This window comes from Cnephaeus nilssonii, assembly GCF_951640355.1.
Source record: "Cnephaeus nilssonii genome assembly, chromosome: 14".
In the NCBI taxonomy this organism is placed as follows: Eukaryota; Metazoa; Chordata; class Mammalia; order Chiroptera; family Vespertilionidae; genus Cnephaeus; species Cnephaeus nilssonii.
The window spans coordinates 74,728,741-74,744,617 of NC_137085.1; the positions used below are offsets into that span (position 1 = coordinate 74,728,741).

The window sequence follows — 15,877 nt, forward strand, 5'->3', positions numbered from 1 at the left end:
CTCCTCCCCCGGGGAAATGGCCGATGTGTGGGCCCCGGGTCTGGGCTCGGGTGCTCGGGGTGCGGCCCCCAGGGTCCCGGGCCTCTGCCTGTGGAGCCCCGCTCCCTCCTGTCTCGGCCTGCGGCCTCTTGGAGCCGGTCAGCTCCTCTCACAACCTCGCCCTTCCTGCGGTCTCCCCGCGCTCCCTGCCCTCCTGGCTAAGTCTCCTCCAAAGCTGAGCCTCAGCTGTTAATTCCAGGGGGATGTTCTCCAATGTAGGTGCATCTGCAATCTGGCCCTGGGACGAGGTGCCTGACAGGTCTGCCTGTTGGGCCGCCATTTTCTTCTCTCCACTTTTATTCTTGGGCTGGTGGGTGTCCTGGGACATTTGCCGAGTGGGGCACCACGTGGGATGATGGGGTGGGGCATAGGGTGCACAGGCCTGGGACCGTGACACCACTGTGCGAAGCCCATCCCTCCTCCGTTTCAGGAAAGTGCTCCTTTCCCTCTGCCTGTTTCCCCCAGGGATCCCCCCCTCACCCCCTACCCCCCCCCCCCCCCCACACACACACACCTTCTGATTCTCCCTAATCAGGAAAGACCTTTTTACGACCTATTAAATCCAGCCCCCCTTCCCGGATGATGGCCAAGGCTTTATTTTCTTATCTTCCCGGGGGTGAGAGGAAGTATTTACATCCCATTTCTCTCAAGCAGCAAAACCATCGGGTTTCCAAACAGGAGTCCGGATGCCCCATTCAGCTGCACCTCGGAGACTCCGGATTCTAGAAACATTTTCCAAAGGGATGGGGGCTCAGCAATGCTGAGATCCACAAACATCCAACACTCACGGAATGCTGCTGCACGGGATGCAGAGAAGAGGTAGCAGCTGTGCGGACCACAACTGCTCCAGCTGCAGAGAAGAGAGAGAGGACAACTCGGCCACAAGACCGCCCTGTGGAGACCACCTCTGTCCCCTGACCCATGAGGATGACGCCATGAGGCGCAGACACGCAGTGGGACATGGGACAGAGAAGGAAAGCCTGCAGGTGCTGCGGCACGGGGGAGCCAGCCGCTCGCAGAATGACAAACACCGCGTGATCCACTACATGAGGGCCTGAGAGCAGTCACCTTCATAGAAGCAGAAAGTCCAGTGGTGAGTGCCCAGGGCTGGGGGCGGGGGGAAGGGGGGAGGGAAGGCATGCTGTCCAGTGGATATGACGTGTCAGTTAGGCAGGAGGAATAAGTACTAGACTGTGCCTGTAGACAATGGCACTGTACGGACAGATCACGAGAATTCTCGTGTTTTCTGTTCCAAGGCTTGTGGCCAATCATGAGAACTCTGAAAAGATATTTGCTTGTAAGAACATGTAATAAATAACTTCAAAATGCAATGGGTATTTCATTTTAAAGCGTGCCTTTATCATTTATGTAAAACGTTTTTGTGCTCGTTCAATAGAAGCTTATCTGGCCACTGGATAAAGCTAGCAGTAAAACTACTGGTCCGCAATGTGTTAACATTGGTTAAGTTCTCACGTTAAGTGTGCTTATCAAAATGAAGTCAAAATTTAAAAATAAATAAAATTGATTGAATAGATAATACAAATGAGAAAGGAAAGTAAAAGCTCGGTCATGGCGATCATCCCGAGAGACAGGACCAGCTGACAGGCCTGCAAGGCTCCGTCAGGCACGTCTGAGCTTGAGAAGACCTCGTGGTTTCTGGGCTGTTTTCAGAAGAACGTTTTGTGCCTGCTCAGAAGCCTTCCTCCTCCTTCCGGGAGGAGATGACCACCCTCTGCTCTTGGGCATGGGCCCATGTGGCATTGACCCGGCTCCTAGCCCAGGCCCAGGCCCAGGCTGTGCGGAAGCCCCACGCACAACCCCTGCCCTGGCCACCGGGGAGGTCTAGGAGGGCACGTGCCAGCCGCGCAGGAGCCCTGAGGATGCTCTCCTCTCTCTGGAACCTGAGAGGAGCTGCCTTCTGACAGCAAGAGCAGGGAGGGACCAGCCCCAGGAGGAAGGCTCTCCAGACCCAGAGTCCGAATCGCGGGGCGAACCTGAGAGGAGCTGCCTTCTGACAGCAAGAGCAGGGAGGGACCAGCCCCAGGAGGAAGGCTCTCCAGACCCAGAGTCCGAATCGCGGGCGCCACCTACCGGCGAACCAGCGCCTTGTCAGCGGCTTGAGCTAATGCACTCCCTCTGAGAGTGAGGTTTCTGTCACTGTGCCCAGGTTTCTGACACACTTTACTAAAAGTAGCATTTTAATTAAGACAGAACATAAGGGCATTTACCATATTTGCTGATAACTTACTAAATGTAATTTAAAAACCAGCCATTTTATGAGATGTAACCATCATAGTCCCTTGTTCAGTCAGTATCTTTTCCATCAGGTAGCTGGTGACCAGCCTGTCTTGATGAATTAAGTTCTGTCCTGCAGTGTGTTCCGGTCACTTAGGGTACAATGTATGTGCTACGTGTAAGGGGTGTTATTTATGAAGCTTCACAATCCATGTAAAGTGCCTCAGGATCCTCAGGAGGAAAAGAAGAAGAAATAAATAAAACCCTTTGAATCTGCAGATGGGAGACATTTTTTTATTTTCCTTTTTCTTTTTTGTCTCAAAATGATCTACATGTATTTATTACAACCCAGGAGTTAATTTTTTTAGTATGTGTTAGGATGAGCTTCATATGCCCTTATACATAAAGATGTAGTATTCTTCTTATTCTTCTTTTCCTATATGTATATTATTTCAAAGTAATGCTCAGACTGGTATATAAAAAAAAAATTATGAAAATTTAAATCTAGAATTTTTAATTGCATTCATTCAAAAATACTCAAAAAGGTTAATATTATAGTTTCTTAGGAGTCTTAAAAACCACTTCTTAAAAATACTGCAATGAGCCCTGGCCAGTGTTGCTCAGTGGTTAGAGCATCAACCCACACACCAAAGGGTCCTGGGTTCAATTCCCAGTCAAGGGCACATTACCTCAGATGCAGGTTCGATCCCCGGCCCCAGTTGGGTGTGTGTGGGAGGCAACCAATCAGTGTGTCTCTCTCACATCAATGTTTCTCTCTCTCTCTCTCTCTCTCTCTCTTTCTCTCTCTCTCTCTCTCTCTCTCTCTCTCTCGCTCTCGCTCTCTCTGTCTGTCTTTCTCTCTCTCTCTCCTCCTCCCCCCTCCCTCCCATTCTCTCTAAAAATTAATGGAAAAAATATCTTCAGGTGAGGATTAACAAAAAAATGCTGCAATGAAAAAATATATACCATCAAAAGTGAATGTATAATTTATTTTTGGAAAAAATAGTTAAAACTAAGGTTTTCCAATAAAGGGGAGAAAAAACAATAGGAGATCATACCATCGTTACATGTTAATTACCATGTTCTGTACAATGTGGATGTGCTTATTACCATGTATTCATTAACAATATGAACCTTTTGAGATTTAAAAACCACAAACCCTTGTCAATGTTGTAAATTCATAAATGTTGAAATAAATACCTAGAAATAGGTAAATTTTAAAAACTGAAACCTTTGACAGTGTTTATAGATCAACTCGAATGTTAGGTAGAAATAGTACATTGACATTACTACTAGTTTCCACTTAATTTCTTCATAGTATGCCTGTCTGGTGTTGCATTCTTAAAGGCACTGCCTACAACCACATGGGTACCCCAGAGATGGTGGCGAATCACTTTACAGAGCCAAGATCATCAACAGGGTATCCTAAATGTCAATAGCATTGATCTGTTTCAAAAAGAATGTTGTTTCCAGCCCTAGCGGGTTTGGCTCAGTGGATAGAGCGTCAGCCTGCCAACTGAAGAGTCCCAGGTTTGACTCCAGTCAAGGGCACATGCCCAGGTTGTGGGCTTGATCCCCGGTGGGGGGTGTGCAGAAGGCAGCCAATCAATGATTCTCTCTCATCATTGATGTTTCTATCTCTATCTCCTCCCTTCCTCTTTGAAATCAATAAAGGATTTTACTCTCTAGTTAAAAGGGAGATAGGAAAACAGTCTGGCCCGGTTACAGAGCACAGTGGTCGTTTCTAGCAGAAAGGGCAGACGCAAAATAGCTTTCCTTGCGTGAAGTTGTTCCAGCCACCACCACCGCCTCCAGTTGTCTCAGACCCTGACTCTTCCCGCTGTCGATGGAAGACATTTTCAATGATGTTTCCACTTGTCTGAAGTGAAAAATAACTGGAAATTAAAAGTTAAATTTACATTTTTCTTTATTCTTGTTTTCTGAATACTTCACATGAAAAAACTTTTTTTTCTTTCTAATTGTTGGGTGGGAGGGATAAGGAGTGGAATGGCCTCATGCTGCTGCTCCAAGCTCTGTCTGTAGGTCAATTTTTGCAAGAAAGTCACTTCTTGTCTCCTCTTACCTCAGAACCTTGGTTGCCCATGCAGGTGTAAAAACGGTATGGTCCCCAGGAAAGGAAACAGTCCTAGTTAAAATTTGCAATGAAACTTAAGAATTAAAAATCCACACAGTTTTGGACCAGCCAGCGTGGCTCAGTGGTTGAACATCGACCTATGAACCAGGAGGCCAAGGTTTGATTCCCGGTCAGGGCACATGCCCGGGTTGCAGGCTTGATCCATCCCCCAAAGTGGACCTTGGCTGCAGGAGACAGCCAATCAATGATTCTCTCTCATCATTGATGATTCTATCTCTCTCTCTCTCCCTTCCTCTCTGAAACCAATAAAAATATATATGTTTTTTTTTAAATCCACACAGCTTTGAAGTCTTATAACACACTCATTCTTAACCTTTGTGTACCATCTTAAAATCCAGTTTCTTCTGGATCGTGTAAGAACAAGGTTGCCACTGTGAAATTTTAACAGTCCCACATATGCTCCCATGTACAGTGGCCCAAGTGCCCACTAAGATCTTCCGTTAACAACCTCTGAGCCTGGAGTCCAACGTCCCCATCAGGGCACACGGGCTCCGGGTAAGACGGGCAGGGCATGCACTGGTCACAGAAAGCAGACCCGTCGCTCTGAGGCCCACTGGAGTTTTTCACACGTATTTGTTGAACTGGCTGGTTGTCTCTTTGCATCAGTTTTAGAATTTAATTATGGCAACAACTTTGCCTCCTCTGAGGGACATTACATGTTTTTGTCATGTGGCAACAAGAATAGCATGGCTTATGGCTTTGGTGTGGATTCTCAGCACAGGGACCCAGACAAACTTTAAACTCAGTAATTATTTTGGCCTTTACTGTTGGCATATGGGCATTCTCCTTTTGCTTGATTTGATTTTATATTTTTAAATTGACTATCCTGTTCAGCATATGTTTTTATATAAACCATCTATGTATTTTTAAAAGGCTATATGAAAACAAATTTTTAATTCTTTTTCAGGGAAAATGACCAAACCAATTGGATGGATAACTATACACCTTTGAGACTTTGCCTTAAGAATATCTCTTCTTGCCCCAGCTGGTTTGGCTCAGTGGATAGAGCGTCAGCCTGTGGACTGAAGGGTCCCAGGTTCAATTCCTGTCAAGGGCACATGCCCACATTTTCAGGCTCAATCCCCAGTAGGGGGCATGCAGGAGGCAGCCAATCAAGGATTCTCTCTCATCGTTGATATTTCTATCTTTCTCCCTCTCTTTTCCTCTCTGAAATCAATAAAAAGAAAAAGAAAAATAATATCTTCTCTTCTGCATAAAATCTCTCTAGTTTACTGAGCACTACAAAAATTTCTGCAGACCACTCTTGTACATACATGAGCATGGAGAAATGCTGAAAAAGCATCCTTCTTGTCCACTTCCCCTGGGAGCCTGTTAGCTGTCTCGGTTTCTGAGTGTGTGTGTGTGTGTGTGTGTGTGTGTGATCCTGTGACATTCCTCTACATCAGCATTTTCCAAACTATGACCTGAAAAGCACCAGGGTCAGGCACCAACCCAAATGTCCACCAACAGGAAAATAGTTAAGCCAAGGACGGCCTATTCATATAATGAAATACTACTATTCAGCAATAAAAATGATCAACTGCTGATTCAAGATGTGCGTAGATCTCAAATATGTCATGTAGCATGAAAGAAGCCAGACACACAGGACCATGTGCTGTGTGGCTCTACTGAGACCAAGTTCTAGGACAGGACAAACCACCCACCCACAGTCCTGGAGGTCAGAGGATAAAGCTAGGCCCAGCCGGGGAGGGTGATGGAGATGGAGACCTCCGTGGTGATGGCGTTGTTGTCTGTCTTAATGGGGACGTTGGTTTCACAACTGTGTGCCTTTGTGGAAATGAATCGAAGGGGCACCCTTAAAAACGATACATCTTATTTATGTAAATTGTACCTTATATTTGTTAACTTATTAAAAATGAGCGTCCTCGAGGATGCGGAGAAAAAGGAACCCTCGTGCACTGCTGGTGGGAATGCAGACTGGTGCAGCCACTGTGGAGAACAGTATGGAGTTTCCTCAAAAAACTAAAAATGGAACTCCCATTTGACCCAGTAATCCCACTCCTAGGAATATATCCCAAGAAACCAGAAACACCAATCAGAAAGGATATATGCACCCCTATGTTCATAGCAGCACAATTTACAATAGCTAAGATTTTGAAACAGCCTAGGTTCCCGTCAACAGATGACTGGATCAGAAAACTATGGTACATCTACACAATGGAATACTATGCTGCCATAAAAAAGAAGGAATTCTTACCATTTGCAGCAACCTGGATAGAACTGGAAAACATTATGCTAAGTGAAATAAGTCAGTCAATGAAAGAAAAATATCACATGATCTCACTCATTTATGGATAATAAAGAACATTATAGACTGATGAACAAAAGGATAGATACAGAAGCAGTAAAGCATCAAACAGACTGTCAAATTACAGTGGGACGGTTAGGGAAAGGTGAGGGAGATAAGAGATCAACCAAAGGACTTGTATGCATGCATATAAGCATAACCAATGGATGCAAAACACTGGGGGGTGAGGGCATGTATGGGAGTGGAGTGGGGGGGGCGGGGCCAATGGTAAAATATGTACACATATAATACCTTAATAAAAAATGGGGGGAAAAAATGAGCGTCCTCTAACATGTTCAAATGTGTTCCCTTTAAGGGTGAGATCCTGGTAAACTGACTTTGGGAAACAGGAGCATAAAAACAGCCGAACTGGCTCACTGGTGCAGGGCTTCTCGGGACCTATGCTAATGGGACTGAAGTAAAGGTGCGCCAATGGTCCTTAAGAATAGAGCAGAAGGTGTCCCATTAGGTCAACACCTGCTCGGAATGGCTTTAAGTACAACTCTGTCTGGTGGTCCCTCCACTGCTGGTGCAGCCACAGACCCTGTGCACAAAGATCCTTCCTCCTGGGGCCATAAAAACACAACAAATGACAACTGATGAGAACTAAACGGAAAAATAAATCTAAAGCCAAAAATCTGGTATTGTTAGGTGTTTGGGATACTTGTCAAAAAAGTTCAGTCTCTTAATTGGAAGCACCTCCAAGTCCTTAACATCCTTCATGCTTGCTTCTTTATCTAGTTTTTCATTGTTACAATCAGACCATCAGGTCAAACATTCCTTGAACTGTCACCACGTTATTTCTCAGCCTGAGAAAACCAGCTTTCCTCTTCAGTTAGGAATGAAAGCTGGGGAAATGCCATTGCTCACAGGGACAGGAGTCTCTCTAAATGTCATTTTAATATGAACATTTTCTGTTGGGGAAACCAATTTCATTTCCATGAGGTACCTTTCTGGAATTCTGTAAATTACAATGCAAATGACCACTGAGCATTGCTGGGGAGACGATTTGAAGCTGCCAGCAAGTAAGGGGGCAGGTGAGGCCTGAGGCTGGGGACACAGACAAGCTTCACATGACACCTGCTCTTCCAGGCTTGGTGGGTGGCACCCAGAGCCCAGGCCTGCCTGCTCTTGCATCCCCTGGACACTGAGGCAGAATAGAGCTTCTAGGATCCACACCCCTCCCAGAGAGCACTAACTTCATAATTTCTCAGCTTAAAAAAAACACACACACACACACACACACAAAAACAACAACAACAACAAGGAGCCACCGCTTAGACATTTGAAAAACCAAATCCAAGTTCACATGTTTAGGAGTTTGTAGATGGAAATGTGATATAGAAGTTACCCAAATGTGTCTTTGGAGAGGTTAACAATTGGCTCCAGTGATTTTAGTGAGAAAAGCAGTTAATGCTAAAATCCTCAACAAAATATTAGCAAATTGGGTCCAGCAATATATTAAAAAGATCATACACCATGACCAAGTGGGATTTATTCCAGAAATGCAATATTTGCAAATCAATAAATGTGACACATTACAAAAACAAATTGAAAGACAAAAATCACATCATCATATCAATAGACACCAAAAAAAGCATTTGACAAAATCCAACAACCATATTTGATAAAAATTCTCAACAAAGTGGGATTAGAGGGATCATATCACAACATAGTAAAAAGCCATATATGACAAACCTACAGTGAACATCATACTCAATGGACAAAAACTAAAACCATTTCCCCTAAGAACAGGAACAAGACAGGGATGTCTGCTTTCACCACTCTTATTCAATACTAGAGGCCCGGTGCATGAAAATTCATGCACTGGAGGTGGGGGTCCCTCAGCCCAGCCTGCCCCCCTCACAGTCTGGGAGCCCTCAGGGGCCAAAGGCAACCCAGCAATCAGGGAAAGGTGACACCTCATCACACCTCTGCTGCTGCCACTGCCGGCAGCGTGAGCCTCGGCCGGCCCTGGTTACCTGAGCCTCGGTCGGTCTTGGGCGGCTGGGCAGCCACCATCCAAGGCTTGCCTGTGCCTCGGGCTGGCCCTGAGTGGCTGGGGGGCTGAGGGGACTGGGGGACTCCAGAGGCAGATGCCCCAGTGGGACTGAGCAGACCATCTTGTAGCTGTGGGTGCTGCCATCTTTGAGGGTGTGGCAGTCAATTAGCATACTCCCTCCTTATTGGATATAGGTGCCACCATCTTTGCAATGGCATGAGGGTCAATTAGCATATTCCCTCTTTATTAGATAGGATAGTACTGGACATCGTAGCCACAGTGATCAGACAAGAAGAAGAAATAAGCCCTAGCCGTTTTGGCTCAGTGGATAGAGCATTGTCCTGTGGACCAAAGAGTCCCTGGTTCAATTCCAGTCAAAGGCATGTACCTGGGTTGCAAGCTCCTCCTTGGCCTGGGATCTGGGCTCATGTAGAAGGCAACCAATCAATGTGTTTCTCTCACATCAATATTTCTCTCTGTCTTTCCCTCTCTCTTTCACTCTCTCTAAAGTCAATGGAAAAATATCCTCAGGTGAGGATTTGAAAAAGAAGAAGAAAAAGAAATAAAAGGCATCCAAATTGGAAAGGAGGAAGTAAGCTCTCATTATTCGCAGATGTCCCTAAAGACTCCACCAAAAAACTACTAGATTTAATAAATGCATTCGGCATGTAGCAGGATACAAATTAACACCCAGAAATCAATGGCATTTTTATACACCAATAATGAACTATAAAAAAGATAATCTAAACAAACAATCCCATTTACCATAACAACAACGAAATTAAGATACTTAGGAATAAAATTAACCAAGGAGGTAAAATACTTGTACTCAGAAAACTACAGGACATAGAAAATGAGATAAAGGAAGATATAAACAAGTGGAAAATTATACCATGTTCATGAGTTGACAGAATTAACATCATTAAAATGTCCATACTACCCAAAGCAATATACAGATTCAATGTAATCCCTATTAAAATACCAATGGCATATTTCACAGATCTACAACAAACACTCCAAAAATTTATATGGAACCAAAAAGACCCCGAATAGCTGCAGCAATCCTGAGAAAGAAGAACAAACTTGGAGGGATCACAATACCAGATGTCAAGTTATAATTACAAAGCCACTGTACTCAAAACAGCCTGGTACTGGTACAAGAACAGGCATATAGATCAATAGAACAGAACAGAGAACCCAGAAATTGACCCAAGCCATTATGCTCATTTAATATTTGACAAAGGAGGCAAGAGCATACAATGGAGTCAAGACAGTCTCTTCAATAAATGGTGCTGGGAAAATTGGACAGATACATGCAAAGAATGAAACTAGACCACCAACTTACACCATACACAAAAATAAACTCAAAATGGATAAAAGACTTAACTGTAAAGATGTGAAACCATAAAAATCCTGGAAGAAATCATAGGAAGCAAAATCTCAGATATCTCGCATAGCAATGTTTATAGGTACATCTCTTAGAGCAAAAATAAACAAATGGGACTACATCAAAGTAAAAAGCTTCTGCCTAGCAAAAGAAACCATCAACAAAATGAAAAGAGAGCCCACTGCATGGAAGAACATATTTGCCAACGATATATCTGATAATGGGTTAATATCCAAAATATATAAGGAACTCATACAACTTAACAAAAGGAAGGCAAGCAATCCAATTAAAAAATGGGCAAAGGACCTAAATAGACACTTCTCCAAAGTGGACATACAGATGGCCAAGAGACACATGAAAAAAATGCTCAAAGTCATTGATCATCAGAGAAATGCAGATTAAAACAAAAATGATATATCACCTCACACCTGTCAGAACGGCTATTATCAACAAGTCAACAAATGACAAGTGCTGGTGAGGATGTGGAGAAAAGGGAACCCTAGTGCACTGCTGGTGGGAATGCAAACTGTTGCAGCCACTGTGGGAAATAGTATGGAGTTCCCTCAAAAAATTAAAAATGGAACTGATGTTTGACCCAGTGATTCCACTTCTAGGACTATATCCTAAGAAACCTGAAATACCAATCAGAAAGTATGTATATACCCCCTATGTTCATAGCAACACAATTTACACTAGGTAAGACTTGGAAATAGCCCAAGTACTCATCAGCAGATGAGTGGATAAAAAGCTGCAGTACATTTGCACCATGGAATACTATGCAGCAGTAAAAAAAGAAAGGAAGGAAGAAAGGAAGGAAGGAAGGAAGGAAGGAAGGAAGGAAGGAAGGAAGGAAGGAAGGAAGGAAGGAAGGAAGAACTCTTATTCTTTGAGACAGCATGGAGGGACCTGGAGAGTATTATGCTAAGAGAAATAAGCCAGTCAGAGAAAGACAAGTATCACATGATCTCACTCATATGTGGAATCTAATTAACAAAATTAATTGATTAACAAAATAGATCCAGAGACATAGAAGCATAGAACAGACTGCAGAATCTCAGAGGGAAGGCGAGGGAGGGTGGGTGAGTGGGAAGTAATCCACCAAAGAAGTTGTATGGATAATCCATTGACACAGACAATAAGATGCTGAAGGCCTGGGGCGGTGATGGGTGGGAGGGCGGGGGTCACCAGAAGGGATCAATGGGGGAGAAAGAAGAAAATATGTAATACTTTCAACAGTAAATATTTATTTAATATATAGGTGTGCATATATACACAAAGCAATAAACACCTTAATAGATAAAAAATGTATCTCATAATTAAACATTTAAAAATTTCTCCTGCAGGAGAAACCAAGATGGCAGCATAGGTAAACACCTAAACTGCTGCTTCACACAACAATATCAAAACTACAACTAAAAGACAAAACGAACACCATCCAGAACCACAGGAAAGCTGGATAAGTGGAAATTCTACAACTAGAAGGAAAGAGGAAAGCACACTGAAACTCAGAGAAGCTGCAACAGGCTGAGGTACGGAGACGCGTGCGTGCGGAAAGGAAGGGTGGCTGACTACACGGGCGGCTAAGTGCACGGCTGGCTTTCTAAAGCGGCAGGGAGATGGAAGCTCCAGACTGCGCTGAACTCCAGTCCCGGGCGAGACTCTGGGAACCCAAACTCATTCGGGGGGAATCTGGACTGTCAGGAAAAGAGAAAGCACATTGAGACTCAGGGGAGCTGCAGAAGGCAGAGGTCCGGAGGCGCGTGCGCGCGCAGAGGATTGACTGCTGAGTGCACGGGCAGCTGAATGCGCGGCTGGCTCTCTAAAGCGGGAGGGAGACGGAAGCTCCCAACTGCGCTGAACTCCAGTTCTGGGCGAGTTTCTGGGAAACCAGACTCATTCAGGGAGAAATTGGACTGTCTGGCAGCGGGTGAAACTTGAGGGCGGCCTTCTTCCAAGGGACACTGAGACCCAGGGGCCTCATAGGGCATGGCTGACGGGAAGCCAAGGCTGTCTGCTCCACCCTGAGACTCCGCCCCATCCAAGCTGAGCACAGAGGCTTTTGCAAGTCTTCTCCCATAAGGGTGTCTCCAGCACAGAAGTTCTCCCAGCATAGACACAGCTGATCCTCACAGCCAATTGGCCTGGAGGTCAATTCCTCCCAGTGATACCAACAACAATCAAGACTTAACTACAACAAGGCTGTGCACACAGCCCACAAAGGGGTGCACCAAGAGTGTCCACCTCAGGTAACTGGGGAGGCTGAGCCACTGGGCCCTATAGGACACCTACCACACAAAGATACTCTACCAACTCAGGGAAGCAGCAAAAATGTGGAGACAAAGAAACAGATCACAAATGAAAGAAATGGAGGAAAGCAAATGACTGGATATAGAGTTCAAAACCACGGTTATAAGGTTTTTCAAGAATTTCCTAGAAAAGGCCGATAAATTTAGCAAGACCCTTGAGGATATGAAAAAGGACCAACTAGAAATTAAAATACACTGACTTAGCCCTGGCTGGTTTGGCTCAGTGAGTAGAGCATCGGTCTGTGGATTGAAGGGTCCCGGGTTCGATTCCGGCCAAGGGCACATGCCTGGGTTGCGTGCTCGATCTCCAGTGTGGGGTGTGCAGGAGGCAGCCAGTCAGTGATTCTCTCTCGTCATTGATGTTTCTATCTCTCTCTATTCCTTCCTCTCTGAAATCAATAAAAATATATTTAAAATAAAATACACTGACTGAAATAAAAAATATTATACAGAGACCTAACAGCAGACTAGAGGACCGCAAGAATCAAGTCAAAGATTTGAAATACAAAGAAGCAAAAAACACTCAACCGGAAAAGCAAAAAGAAAAAATAATCCAAAAATTTGAAGATGGTGTAAGGAGCCTCTGGGACAACCTCAAGCGTACCAAGATCCAAATTATGGGGGTGCCAGAAGAAGAGAGAGAGCAAGATATTGAGAACCTATTTGAAGAAATAATGACAGAAAACTTCCCCCACCTGGTGAAAGAAATAGACTTACAAGTCCAGGAAGCGTACAGAACCCCAAATAAAGGAATCCAAAGAGGACCACACCAGGACACATCATAATTAAAATGCCAAGGGCAAAAGACAAATAGAGAATATTAAAAGCAGCAAGAGAAAAACAGTTAATTACCTACAAGGGAGCACCCATAGGATTGTCAGCTGACTTCTCAACAGAAACTATGCAGGCCAGAAAGGAGTGGCAAGAAATATTCAAAGTGATGAATAGTAAGAACCTACAACCAAGATTACTCTACCCAGCAAAGCTATCATTTAGACTGAAGGTCAGATAAAGAGCTTCACAGATAAGAAAAAGCTAAAGGAGTTCACCACCACCAAACCAGTAGTATATGAAATGCTGAAGGGTATTCTTTAAGAAGAGGAAGAAGAAGAAAAAGGTAAAGATAAAAATTATGAACAACAAATACATATCTATCAACAAGTGAATCTAAAAATCAAGTGAATAAAAAATCTGAGGAATAGAATAAACTGGTGAATATAATAGAATCAGGGGCATAGAAAGGGAGTGGACTGACAATTCTCGGGGGGAAAGGGGTGTGGGGGGTGCGGGAAGTGACTGGACAAAAATTGTACACCTATGGATGGGGACAGTGGGGGGGAGGTAAGGGCAGAGGGTGGGGTGGGAACCGGGTGGAGGGGAGCTATGGGGGGAAAAAAGAGGAACAATTGTAATAATCTGAACAATAAAGATTTATTAAATTAAAATAATAATAATAATAAAATAAAAACTTCTCCTGCAGAGCACAGCTCCTCCTCCGATTAGTATCCTGCCAACTCTTTCACTATGTCTTCCTACAGCTATTGCTTGCCAGTCCTCAGCCTCCTCGTCCTGTGGGGGCCTGGGCGGTGTCACGGTGTGCTTTGGAGCAGGAGGTGCCTACCACGCACCCAGCATCCACAGAGGCTCCATGGCCCTGGCATGTCAGTGTCCTCCACCCGCCATGTGTTCTCGTCCTCTGGGGACTATGGCGGTGGCTCCGTGGGCTCCCTGGCCCAGTCCCACGGGCTTCTAGTGGGCAAGAGAAGGTGACCAAGCAGAACCTCAATGACTGTCTGGCCTCCTACCTGGAGAAGGGCCAACGGAGACCTGGAGGTGAAGTTCCGTGACTAGCACCAGAAGATGGGTCCGCCTGTCCACACCTCCAGCCACTATTACCAGACCCTGGAGGAGCTATGGGACAAGATTCTGGGGGCCATCACGGAGAACTCCAAGATTGTCCTGTGCAGGGAGTGGCTATAGGGCTAAGCCTTGGACTGACCTGTGGCAGAGCCACATACAAGTCCCAGCTTGGAGGGCAGAGCCCTCCAGCACAATTAAGCTTGACCTTATAGCCCTCCCTTGTTCCTAGGTAGCTAATGGGCTGTGAGAGGTGCAACAAGTGCTGCCAAAACAAGGCTTGAGTAACAAAATAGATTTGAAACTCGCAAGAACATGTAAGCATGTTGACCACTCCCCTTGTTTTGCTTTGTGTGACCTGACTATAAAATAAAGCTTCAGCTTACAGGCTGTGTTACTGTTTCCTCATCCAGGCACAAGTGGTCCACCTAGCCCCAACTGTGTTCTCTTGTCTGTCTTCTTTAATCCCTCACCGCCCCTCCTCAGGCTCACCCCTGGCCATGCTGGACGTGGTTCAGAACTGCAGATGGGCAATGCCCGTCTGGCTGCGCATGACTTCCGAACCAAGTTCGAGAAGGAGCAGGCCCCACGCATGAGCGTGGAGGTGAACATGAGCAGCCTGCAGGAGGTGCTGGACCAGCTGAGCCTGGCCAGAGCCTGTCTGGATATGCAGGCAGCGGCCTGGGGAAGAGCTGGCTGACCTGAAGAAGAACCACACAGAGGACATCAGTGCTCTGAGGGGCCAGGTGGCATTGACCTAGCCAAGATCCTAAGTGATGTGAGAAGCCAATATGAGGTCATGGCTGAGAAGAACCAGAAGGATGCTAAAGCCTGGGTCACCAGCCAGACTGAGGAGCTGAACCGGGACGTCACTGGCCCCACAGAGCAACTGCAGCTTAGCAAGACTCCAACCTGTGCCACACCCTCCAGGGCCTGGAGACCAAGCTGCAATCTCTGCTCAGTGTGAAAGCCAGGCTGGCAGACATCGAGGCTCGCTTCAGAGCCCAGCTGCCACAGACCCAGGCGCTGGTCAGCAGAATCGAGGCCCAGCCCAGTGACGTTGGTGCTGACACTGAGCGGCAGAACCTGGAGTAGCAGCAGCTCATGGACATCAAGATCGTCTGGAGCAGGAAGGAGATTGCCACCTACCCAGCCTGCGCAAGGGCCAGGATGCCTTTTACAACAACCTGCCCACAGCCTCCTGGGCTTCCTGCTCTGGCAGAGGGATGGAGGCTCCTGGGTAAGGGCGGCGGGGGGGGGGGGGGGGGCGGGGGACCCTTTCCCTGGCTCTTCCTCTGACCTGTCAATAAAAGTTTATGGCCCAGCCTGGCCAGAGTGGCTCAGTGGTTGAGTGTCGAACTATGAACCAGAAGGTCACGGTGCAATTCCCGGTCAGGGCACATCCCCAGGTTGCTGGGCTTGATCCCCGGTGCGGGGTGTGCAGGAGGCAGCCAATCAATGGTTCTCTATCATCATTGATGTTTCTATCTCTCTCTCCCTCTCCCTTCCTCTCTGAAATCAATAAAAATATTTTTTTATTTTAAAAATGTTATGGCCCAAAGGAGGAAAAACATTTTTTAAGTAGTAA

The 15,877-nt window shown here is 45.7% G+C and overlaps 1 pseudogene across 1 annotated transcript; it reads left to right on the forward strand.

Moving 5' to 3' along the window:
* Window positions 1-1,245: 1,245 nt before the first annotated feature.
* On the forward strand, window positions 1,246-15,533 carry LOC307110527 (keratin, type I cytoskeletal 19-like; annotated as a pseudogene). Its single transcript has 3 exons — window positions 1,246-1,336; window positions 13,971-14,393; window positions 14,776-15,533. The product of its transcript is annotated as a keratin, type I cytoskeletal 19-like (transcript).
* The last annotated feature ends 344 nt before the right edge of the window (window positions 15,534-15,877 follow it).